Source organism: Microchirus variegatus (assembly GCF_963457635.1).
Source record: "Microchirus variegatus genome assembly, chromosome: 4".
In the NCBI taxonomy this organism is placed as follows: domain Eukaryota; kingdom Metazoa; phylum Chordata; class Actinopteri; order Pleuronectiformes; family Soleidae; genus Microchirus; species Microchirus variegatus.
The window spans coordinates 17,512,586-17,525,081 of NC_139805.1; the positions used below are offsets into that span (position 1 = coordinate 17,512,586).

Consider the following 12,496-nt stretch of genomic DNA (forward strand, 5'->3'; position numbering starts at 1 on the left):
TCTATTCATACTGTCCTATCTGGTCATACACAGTACGTACTGGAAGATGTTTGCTTTTTGTAAAAGAATGGTGTTATAACCCTATCTCGGATTCACCATAAAACACGGCAAAAAAATATAACAAACAAACCAATATAAAAATAAAATAAAAATTCAAGTGATTGGATACTGGGTTCATTGCCCTTATCAGTTAAGACACCAGTTACTTTTTACTTTGTCTTTTCAGGCATCTTTGACAAAAGCCACCAAGTTTATTATTGGCCAGGTCAGATTTCATCGGGTCTCGTTGGGCTTTTATACGTTTCCTGGTGTGTTTTTCTCATCTGCTGCTTGTGTCACAGCAGAATTAGGGCCAGCTAACAGACATGAAGTCTTTGTTATTGTAAGACAGCCAGGTGGTTATACAACAGGGTGGATTTCTCTCAGTTGTTACTCTAATAGAGAACACCACAGTCGATAAATGACACTAAGAATTTTGTTCTGCTTGGGCTGCTGTAATTGAAAAGTAAGCGATGCAGGATTATATAGAGCCACCTTTTCTCCTCTGATATTTTGTTCCATTTATTTTGTTAGAATTAGGCCTTTTTCTAACACCATCTTTGTATGACAGCTCCCTGAGTCTGGCAATACATACATGATATTTTAAAAACAAACAAAACAATGGCAGTAACTCTCCAAATATAATGCCAATCGCTGCTGCAATATATTAGGCTTCAAAAGAAGTGAAAAGTTACATCTTTCAGCTCTACTGGTGATGTAGGAGTCTCACTCATTCATGCCATCACATTTCTGAGGAGACTGAAGTTAACTGACAACATTTGCAGGTAGAACTATCACAATGATCACATAATAATTGTCCGTGAAGGTTCTCTCTCATCAACGTCATCTTCAGTTCATGTTTGTTTATTTTATGTTGTTTTGTTTACTTCCTGCTGTGCCGAACCTTTAACCATGATGCCACCACACCACCAGAGAGGAAGAAGAAGAAGAGGAAGCAGATGTTGAAGATGCTTGAGCGGGCACATGTAGGCGTGACATTGTTTTATTTTGTACATTCTTTAAAAGACACATGATTTTGACCTGGATTTTGTTTGTCTGCTAAAGCATACGTGCATGTAGTGTGTGATCATCTGAAGTTAAAAGTGTTTATTTTGTGCTAATTATATGTACTAGTGCAGTGCTCTAAGAAAGGATGTATTCTTATAGTGGGAGCTGAAGAAGATTTTTCAGTTATGGTAATGCATGATAAGGAAGGTAAATATAAGGCTAACATAATACAAACACTGTGCCACCTCATTAGGCACAACAAAATTGTTTTAATTTTCGATTAGCATTAGCGTAGCTAGCTGTTGTGACTGTGAGCCACTCTAATGCTAATCGAAAAAATGTGCGTTGTGCCTAATGAGGTTTCACAGTGTTTGTATTATGTTAGCCCTACGCTAATGCTAATCGTAGCCTTGCTAGCTTACCTTTGGAAACAGGTTCACCAAGTTAGCCCAGCCTCTTCACACAACTCCCTCTTCCAGACAGCGCAGCTGCTGCTGATGAGCCACTGCCTGCCTGGGGTAGCATGATAAATCAGCGAAAAATTAAATTCCTCAGCGAGATATGCCTGTCACAGACACAACTTGCTTTATGGATAGATATTGATACTGTGAGTTTACATTTAATCTAATATTATTACAAGGCACAGTATTAAAATGATAAGATGTGATTAATCGCTATTAATCAAACCAAATGCCGCCATTAGGTTTGAGAATGACAGCCATATTTATAACATAATTGGTATCCCAGTGGTTGATCTTTTTTTAGGATGGATATTCTGTGTATCTATGCACAGCTACTTTGGCAGATGCCACAAACTAACAAGAATGAGAGTGAGTGACAAGATTTGAGCAGCTTCTGAAAAAGTCGAACAGGGGATTACCGTTAATCTAAGCTTCTGTTCAGCAGCTCTCCTTTCCTTAAGGCTGGGCTTGTCAACACAAGGCTGCATGTTTCTTTCTGTCTTGTTGCTTCAGTGGAACACTTAGCATGAAGTTTTTCACTACTGCCGCCAAGAGAAGTTCAAATATATATATATATATAATGGAGGTTCAGCAAAGATGGGAGTCTGCCTAGAAACACAATAAAAGTTTATATATACCCTCGTGTGTGTATACAAAATGTGTCCACATTGTGTAATACAAGTAAATATTGTTCAGTTAAGTTTTAATGTCATGTGAGTATTTGATCATACTACAAATCATATTATTTCTGAAACTATTATAAATTATTCTAAAATATTATTTACAGACACAAACTTCCTGACTAAATAGAGTTTAGGCAGCTGCAGCTTTAAACAGCACTAGACGCAATGTCAGCTTCTGTCAGAACTATTTCCAAGCTATATTCAAGAGTGTAGCTACAGAGGCAACTGGACCTGAGTTAAGTAAGACCAGCTGCCTATCTACAACCTTGAAGAAACAAAGCACTGTCACAGACAAAACCGTATTTCTAAGCTACAAAAGTTTGACAGCTTAAAGCATGGACTCCATCTTCATGGCTGTACTTATTCAATGGGAGGTTGCTGCACTGCACAGAAATGCACTGAACTCTTTTTCTGCCTCCACTTGGTCACACTGTATGAATCACCACATTTGATGTCTAATACATAACAGGTGGGCAATTTTATGTAGGGACTGTAAGGCTGATTGAACGCTGCTCCATCAAAGTCAGTAGATTAAATGTACTCTTTATTGTCTGAAAACGTTTATACGTATACTAACCAATCTTGACATTGCCCATAAGAATCTGTACACCTGTTTTGAAGCCTTAAGATTGGCGATTTGACCGGTGCCATGCTGAGGTTCTGCTGCCCAGAAATTCACAGACACCTATTTGTGCATAAGTGCCTCAATTTACACTCAACTCCATTTAGGCCTTATTTCACATGCCACAGAAGGAAGCACAGCAGTGTTGCACCATTTACATTTACATTTAGGGCATTTGGCAGACGCTTTTGTCCAAAGCGACTTACAATAAGTACATTTGTCACAAGAAAGGAACTTTCCATAAGTGTTATGATACAAGTGCTGAAGGTAGGAACCTATTAGTACTTTAGGTTAGTGCTATGTAGGGTCGAGGTGAAGTCTGAACAAGTGAGTCTTGAGTCGTTTGCGAAAGATGGCGAGCGAATCTGCTGTCCTGACGTTGGTCGGAAGTTCGTTCCACCACTGAGGTGCCAGAGCAGAAAAGAGTCAGGACTAAGTTGAGCGGCCTTTGTTTGCTCTCAGGGATGGCGGTACCAGACGGCCGGCTGATGTATTAGAGCGAAGTGCTTGAGCTGGGGTGTGTGGTCTGATCAGTGTTTGGAGGTAGACTGGTGCAGTTCGGTTGATGGCTTTGAAGGCCAGCACCATGGTCTTAAATCTAATGCGGGCCGCAACAGGAAGCCAGTGGAGGTCACGGAGGAGGGGGGTCAAATAGGAGAATTTAGGTAGATTGAAAACGAGGCGCACTGCAGCGTTCTGGATACTTTGCAACGGTTTAGTTGCAGAGGCAGGGAGTCCAGCCAATAGCGAGTTGCAGTAGTCGAGGCGGGAGATGACCAGGAGTTGCGTTGCTTCCTTTGTGAGGAGGGGCCGGATCCTTCGGATGTTGTAGAGGGCAAATCTGCAGGATCGGGCTACCGCGATGATGTTGGGGGTGCAGGAAAGTTCGTCGTCGAGGATTACACCCGGATTCTTTGCAGTTGATAATGGCGATACAGTGACGTCTCCAACAGTGACCAACAGGTCCATGTGAGGGCAGTTTTTTCCCGGGATGAAGAGAAGTTCAGTTTTACTAAGGTTGAGCTTGAGATGATGAGCAGTTGTCCAAGTGGAAATGTCTGCCAGACATTCCGAGATGCGCGTGGCAACATGGGTGTGGGGGAAGGAGAGGAACAGCTGGGTGTCATCAGCATAACAGTGGTAAGATAAACCATGTAATGTGATTGCAGAGCCTAGTGATCTGGTGTATAGTGAAAACAGAGCGGTCCGAGTACTGAGCCTTGAGGGACACCAGTATCCAGGGAGCAGGGTTTGGACAAGGAGCCAGTCCACGTGACCTGAAAGGTGCGTTCTGTCAGGTATGATGTCAACCAGGTTAGGGCAGAGCCGGTAACGCCAAGTTTGGCCAGAGTGCAGAGGAGGATTTGGTGGTTGACTGTGTCAAACGCAGAGGATAAGTTGAGGAGGATGAGGACCGAAGAGAGGGACGAGGCTCTGGTGGCTCGGAGCGACTCAGTCACTGTGAGGAGGGCCGTCTCAGTGGAGTGAGCCGTCCTGAAGCCTGACTGATTAGGGTCAAGGAGGTCGTTTTGTGAAAGGTAAGAAGACAGTTGGTTGAAGACAGCACGTTCCAGGGTTTTTGAGAGGAACGAGAGAAGAGATACAGGTCTGTAGTTTTGAGTATCGGCAGGGTCTAGAGTGGGTTTCTTTAGGAGTGGCTTTACTGTAGCTGTCTTGAAAGGAGCTGGAATACGGCCAGCAGTGAGGGAGGAGTTGATCAGGGTGGTGAGGAAAGGCAAGATGTCATTCGAGATGCTTTGTAGAAGAGGGGAGGGAATCGGGTCGAGGGAACAGGTGGTGGCACGGTTAGATGTCACTAGTGTGTGAACATCTTCAGAGGAGAGAGGGCTGAAGCAGGTAAGGCTGCTAGGTGAGGGTTGGGGGAGGTGCTATCTGGGAGGGCGTTGCAGTAAATGAGGAACTAATGTCTCTTACTTTCTTCGTAAAGTAAGTTGCAAAGTCATCAGCAGTGAGGGAGGATGGAGGGGGAGCGGTGGGAGGGGTGAGGAGAGAAGAGAATATGGAGAATAGTGTCCTGGGGTTGGAGGCAGAGGAGTTGATCTTTGACAGGTAGAAGGCAGATTTGGCTGCTGAAACCATTGACGAGAAGTCAGCCAGGAGGTGGTGATAGTGAGAAAGGTCATCTGGATGATGTGATTTTTTCCATTTTCTCTTTGCCGTTCGTAACACCGTTCTAACACCAGTTTTGGAGGGGGACACACATTTGACATTGTGATGAGTTTCTCAAGTATGTATGAACTCATGTTACCCCAGCATGACTAAAACCAGTGTAAACCTGCGCAAAGGTCAAGCAAGTCTGAATAAGTGGAAACACTTGTGTGCATGTAGTAGTGGGAATGCATCTTAAGTAATGAGTGACATTATACTCAGTTTTTGACTTCAGTTAATTATTTATTATTTATTAGAACTAAAGGAATATTTTCCAGATGAAAAAAAAACAAAGATTTCCCTTCAGGAGCCTCTAAGAAATTGTTTTAATGAGATTTTTTTTGTGTTATATTGTTGTACTATTTACTGTCATTTCTAATGGGATGTGCAACAGTAAGAAATACAAATAAATAATTTCAAATACAATTTCTGTCTAAAGTACAAGAATGGTGGAGGTCAGACGATGTGGATAAATTATCACTTCTTAGCATTTGAAATGATGTGAGGGTGCAAAGTCTCTCTTTCTCTAATGTGATGCATGGAATTTATTTAAAGTATCGGCATGTTAATTATCTGATGATACAATAATTCATTCCCGCTTGGGAAAAAAAAATGAATCTAGGTAATTCAGTTCAGCTAGGTTTCATCTGAGAGGGCAGTTGATCAGGTAAAGACTGGAGTCAGGACAGAAGCCAGACATCATGTCCTGCCTATTAGCTCCACACTGCCAGGCTCATCTATCTTTATTGGTCATCCATTAGCCTGCATTAAAGGGAGACACGGGATAATGGCAGTAATGATGCTGATGATGGAATTATACTGTGGGTACACACGTCATCTTTGCAGCGTTGCGCATGGAATCATAAAGAGTTCCCACCAACAAACGGACAGATGTATACACCCACACACACACACGCACACACAGGTTTGCGCAGTGATCCTTTAAAGGACTCTCATTTACTTCCATCCATTTTAACAAAGGTCGGTACTGCTTAACCCTAACCTCAAACTACTAAATTAAAAATCTTTGCCCTGACCCAGTTCCTCAGAAGTTCAGAAGTAAAGTTCTGCCTCATTAGAACCAGGTTTTGGTGTCTATGAGGACTACTACTGGTCCTTACAAGGTCAGTGTTTTGCCAGAAAAAGCAACTTTGTCTGTGTGTTAGGTCAGTGTATATGTATATAAACGTGTGACATACATACATAGGAAAGTGAAACACAGGGAAATAACGAAGCTACTACATTCAATTTTGATGTTGTTTAGCTGAAAGTGTACTAAAGTGCTTGAGGGTGTGTGCATTAAGTTTAAGGCACGTAGAAAGACAATCTTCAGGCAGCACCTGTGAAGATCTGCAAGAATGGACAGATGCTGGTACAGGTGTGTGCGTGATGACGGTTGGCAGGGATGAGCACCAGGCTGTGCAGTAGCAAACACACACCAGACGCAGCAAAGTGATGATGCCAGGCATTAGACAGCGGGGACAGAGGGATCATTAAGGCAACTTTCTGGAAAGATGCTTTAAGATCAGGAAAGCACTGAGTAAAATGAAGATATGGGTGTCTGCCTGCAAGATGATGGATTCAGAGGCGTGAGCGTCATTTCTAGGCCAAGCGTTGCAACAATCAATCACGACTGTTTACAGTCCAGGGTATTACCGTTTTCCTATTTGGGTTTGAGGCATCTCACCAGTCTTTCTCTTATTATGCCTCTTAATTAGCTCTGCATGAATTACTAATCAACCATGAAGAAGGCATTCACCAATTTAAAATGTGATAGCCCATGAAATGAACAGCACTGCCTCATGCAGGCACATAATGCTGAGGGGTCTGAGAGAGACAGGAGAAAGACAATAAGACATGCTCACACACACATACACACACACACGCACACACACACATGAAGGGAAGGCTTATTGTGAATAAATCCTTCATTAACTATTTAGAATGGTATCATTGCTGGCCCTGCCACCATGCTGTGTACACTCAGCGATGCACCCTGGAGTCATTGATCTTCTTCATAAGGAACATAATGACCACCAAAGAAATACTGATCATATTTCAGTACCAGTCAATTCAGTTCATTAGGTCCACTCTACCTCCTGCTGCAGACCTGTATTGATCTTTCCAGTGTCACCAGACTGTTATTCTCCACTAACTAGATAGGGAACTCACAAAACTGTAATTTATACAGTAGCAACAGCGAGTCGTGGAGTCTTCTAGGGGTGGAAATGGCCAGAGGCTTCACCATACAATATTACTGTGATGCGTATGCCGCGATATGACACTATTGCTATATAAAAAAAATATTGTGATATATTGCAATATATTTCAAAGTATTCTCTTTTTGAACTGGAAATGATATTCCCAAAGGAAACCTGTGTTATCCAATAAGATAAAGTATGACCAACACAGCCACAGAAACCCGGACAAACCTATAACTGTCATTGCAGCCTCGTCCATACAACATAATTAAATGTAAATACTGTACATTGGAACCACTGTGCTGTTACATATATTCTGAACAATGCAACTAATTGCTGACACAAGTCTGAGATTCTCATTTACTATTTAAAATACCTGACATATCAATTGCCACACAATATGTTGTGATTTTTGTTCCCACCTCAAGAGTAGAACAAACAAAAAAAAAAGATGTATAAAAGACCAAAGCGCTAGTGTGTCTTTGTGCCTTTTCTGAGTGGCCATCAAATGTCAGACATGACACAAAAAAACCCTAAAAGTGCCAAGGGTGTCCTGTTTCAGAGGTTTCAGAGAGATTTTTTTTCTTCTGCCTCTAATACCCTTTCCACCATATCCTCTCTAATCTCCACTTATCTGCCAGCCAGGTGAGCTGCAGCACACGGCTGCCGGGCAGGCTTTGGTCTGTGGGAATACAGCTCATCTTAATGGTATTGCTCTCCCTTCTCCCTTCTCTTCCCTTTGCTTCTCTTGCCCTCTCCTCCAGGGCGGCTGTCAGACAGAGACGGGGGCAGCCAGAGAAATTCACATTGCTGTTGCTGACAGCAGGGAAGCCTCTGGGATCGGACTGAAGACCACAGCAACCTGCCATGCAGAGGGGCAGCCGGGGCTCCTAGGTGCACAGCATTAGCTGGATAATAGCAGATAAAACCCAGGCCACCTAGCAGCTTGTTCCTCGCTAGGGGATGGAGGACCCTTGGTGGTTGGATGTGGGGTCAGATGAGGAGGGGGGGGGGGGGGCAAAGTGCTCTAACACCAGCACGCCAGACACACAGTAGTGAAGGATAGTCAAGGTCACAGATATCAAATCCCTCAGCAGAATCATTCCTGCAGCTTACTGTATACTTGGCAGAGGTTAAGATTGATTTGGAGCTTAATCCAGAGTGTTGTTGCAGCTGCTGCTGTGGAAAAAAAAAAAACGCACAACCACAAGTTTTTCTTGCAACTCAAAAGTACAATCAAATGTTTTGTGTCACAGCTTGTCCTATGTATCTTCATTCTGTGCCATCTTTTTTTTTAATTCACACCCAGACTGTACAAAATTTATTAATTCACCTTCAATCAAGTCCACTTATATGAGCCTAATTTCACATCTGCACGCCACAGACTTTCAGAAAATTCGACCTTCTCTTGCGCAGCGCTTCACGCAGAATGAAAATCAAATAACAACTGCATACCTATAACCCTCAACAAAACATATCAACTAAGACATCAACACATTTCTGATGATTCTTGCTGTAACTGTGGAGAACTACTGTATGTCACATCCACACACTCGGGACGCAGTGAGAGCTGATGTGACAGAGGAGGACAGTCTGTCTCTTGTTTTATTTCTGTGAGGAAGAAAACAGTCAAGAAGAATCTGGCAACAGCTGCAACACGGCCTGTGACACACAGCCTGACGACAGTCCACCTTGTTCCTGAGTTGCTGCCACTGAGACACAAGTACGGATGACTTTAAAGGAAATAACATGTTTCACTCTGTCACTTTTGGTGAGTCCAAAGACACTGAAACATTTATGTTTAATGCCGACTCTAACTTTATGGTGTAAAGAACACAGCTATTTGTTGTTGTTTTTAAAGTAATTTAACTTATGGAGCAGTCACAATTAAATTAAATGTAATACTTCTTGTAGCTCCATCGCAAAACCATTAAAAAAAAATACAAATCAATTTAGAAAACATGTACCAAAAAATAATAATAAAAGAAGAAAATGAAGAATTGCATCAACTATTATGTTATAAGGGGATAATTGTTCATATTTATATGACACTGTGTTGCACTGTACACATCAGTAATATTAGTATTAGTCATGTTTTGTAAAACGGGCAGGAACTAATAAGTGAAAACGTATTCCTGCTCCATTTTCGAACATGGTGTTACTTTATATTTTGTTTTGTTTGTTTCTATTTCTGTATTTCATTTGTATATATAGTTTCAAATATATGTGCTTTTCTTTCAAATGTTCAAAATACAGAATTCATTCATAATTTAAGCTGTCTGGGATCGGTGTCGGTGTAAATCTATCCATATCGTTTCTCAACAACAAAGGTCGGCACAAAGTCACACACTCGTGCACAGGACAGCAGGGCAGCTTATGACCAGGAGAGTTTCCTGAGTTTTTCAAGGACTTGGGTTCAAGCATCTGCTGCGTTGAACTTTCCAGGAGCAGGGAGACAGAGCTGCTGTTCTGTTCAGCTAACGTTGATGGCTGATGTGCCTGTGGAAATAGAGCGATACAGTGCTCTCTACCTGCACACACATGCTAAACGTGTACAGCAGATATGACACACATACTGAGAAAAGTTCATGAATGACCTTGACATTGTCTGCTGCAAGGCATTTTTCATGGCCACATACAGAATGCATAGCTGCAATGCAGGTATACAGTATACGGCTTGTGACCCTGAGTGTTCTATTTTAGCAAAGTAACACATTGTGATGTTTCCAATTCATCTCTATATTAAGGCCTTACTATTAGTGATTAGGTATTGATATTGAAAGCATACATCACCCATTCAGGTAGCACCATTTAACCTCTAAAGTAAAAATGATGTAGTAGGTTTTTGAATAAAAGTGACATAAGGGTGTACATTATACACATACACGCAACTGATTTTTCCTCGGACACTGCAGTAACTTCAGTTCATTTGGACAGCCTAAAGAAAACGTTATCCCTAAACTTAACCATAACCTGTTAATACCTAACCTAAATCTAACCACAGTTCAAATCTTAAAGGGGTCACATTATACCCTATTTCTCCAAGTTAAAGGAGACATATTAAACCCTATTTCTTATATATATATAAATAGTTAACCTATTTGCTTTGGTCAAAATACTATAAGGATGAAGCACCACAGCAGTTCAACCACTCTGCCAAAACAGCCCTGTTCAGATACTCAGTTTAGTAGTATCTCTTTAGGTCCACCTTAAAAAAAACTCAAACAAAACTTAAGGGACAGGAAATGACATCAGCCACAGAGGCTACTGGGAGCTAACAGCAGTTAGCATTTGGAAAAGTGATCATTTACAGGCTCTAGCAGGCACATTGCCGTCATATATAACATGTATCCACTGGACAGATAAATCCTCTGAGGCTGGAAGTTTGTGTAGGACTCTGTGCTGCACTGTGGAGCCAAGAATAGAGCGTTTTGTGGACTTTGCGGTCTTCCTTTTTTTGGGATACTGTTGCCCTCGCCAGCACTCTTTTTGGACAAAGTAGAGCTGCGTGAGACAACAATTCCAGGAATTTAGCATCTTGTGACGTCCCAAAAGGAAGTCAACATCGAATGTTTTATCTCCTGTACTTTTAGACTGAGGAGGACCACAAAAGCATGAGTGAGTCATCTTTTTTCATACTTTGCCAACTGACATGACCTCCAGAGTTCCTAATATAGGGATTTAAATGATTCAAAAGTTGATTTTGCATAATATGTCCCCTTTAGCTATTGACTTAACCAGTTCATTGAAGTTTCTGCCACATCAGGAGCGGGTTTTGGTCTTTGTGAGGACTACTGGTCATGAAAAAGTCAATGTTTATACCAAAAAAGGTACTAAATAGGTCACAAATACATGTGCACAAACACACACACACAATGGTTTTGTATTCTTTGTGTGGAGACTCAGACATAATGCATTCCTTAGCTCGTCACAGTAACTTTATCCATCACAACTAAATGACTAACTCTAACTATAATGCTTACCCTGAGGCTAACCCAATTGAAACCCTAACCCTAAAACCAGGTGTTAATCCTCAAAAAGCCTGTTAAAGTTGTGTGGACCAGCCAAAATGTCCTCACAAGGTCAAAATGTCCTCACAAAGATCGACAATTGGTCCACACAGCTTATTTAAGACATGTGTACACACACATACACACACATGAGAAAAGACGGAGAGAAAGCGGGAGAGAGAGAGAGAGTCCAAAAAGTCAATCCTCCAGCCATAACACAGAGACAGGGAGGCATCAACCTCTATTATCTAGTCCCTATGCTGCTAACACAAAAGGCTCTCTGGAACAAAAATCCAATCAGTCCTCTCTAGGAGGATTTGCTCCACAGCAGTGCTCAGCAACACTGGTGGCTCTGCTGGTGACAAAGAAATAATCTCAGCGCCCACAGCCTGTTTAATGCCTTCGTCACATCGCCCTTTCAGAGAGAGGACAGACAGAGTCTACACTTCTGTTGTTATTTACTGTCTTCTGTGTTTAACACTCTATCCCTCTACCCTCCCTCCCTCCCTCCCTCCCTCCCTTCCTTCTCTGCATGCAAAACATGAAACACATGGTTGCCTATGTGTACAGTGCATGAAATTACGGTATTTGTGACACGGGGAATATTTACTCTTAGCATTAGTGATGTGGGTTGACGGATAAGAACCCTCAGGCATATAGAGACAGGTTTTAAATAATTGTTTCGTGACAAATATTTTCTTAATATTCTCATTATTCTTCCACCCACTAATCCCTTGTTTTCTTGCTTCTATCGCTCACGATCCTCCGCTCTTTGTCTGGTAAATGATCACACTCATTCTTCATTCATTAGCATACTGCTGCTTATTTAGCCACGGTGCTACGAGAAGCCTTCAACAAAATCAACTGGAAAATATGCAATATGAGGCGGGCAGCGCACCCCTCCTCCCCTCCCTCCCTTCCATCCTTCACTTCATTATTGTTTTTTTTAATGTTTTTTTTTTCTTTGTTTGTTTTTTTCAAATGGAAGCATAGTCTGCCATAATGAAAAGGAAAGAGAGGGAAGAGAAGAAGAAGATAAAATATGCAAATTCTCAGCGAAAGGATATAATAAGGGCCATAATAGGAAGAGTTGTTTTCACAGCTGCTCATTTACACATAAGCCTGATAATATTGATATTAGTTTTTTTTTTTTTTTATAAGTAATATTCTCTGTTTTTTTCAGCGTCTTCTGTTTTTCCTCTCTAGTGGTGCTTATGTTCCACTTAAGACGAATCTCTGCAGCTCTACCTTGCAGTCGCTGAGAAACATGTAGGAGTGTTATAAGCTCTGTGAGCACAGGTTG

General features: G+C 41.7%; 1 protein-coding gene across 1 annotated transcript in view; it reads right to left on the reverse strand.

Annotated features, from left to right (window-relative positions):
- Positions 1-12,496, reverse strand: part of agbl4 (AGBL carboxypeptidase 4) — a gene marked incomplete at both ends in the record, with an annotated part of 311,410 nt that overhangs the window by 89,595 nt on the left and 209,319 nt on the right. The gene's annotated exons all lie outside the window — the stretch shown is intronic.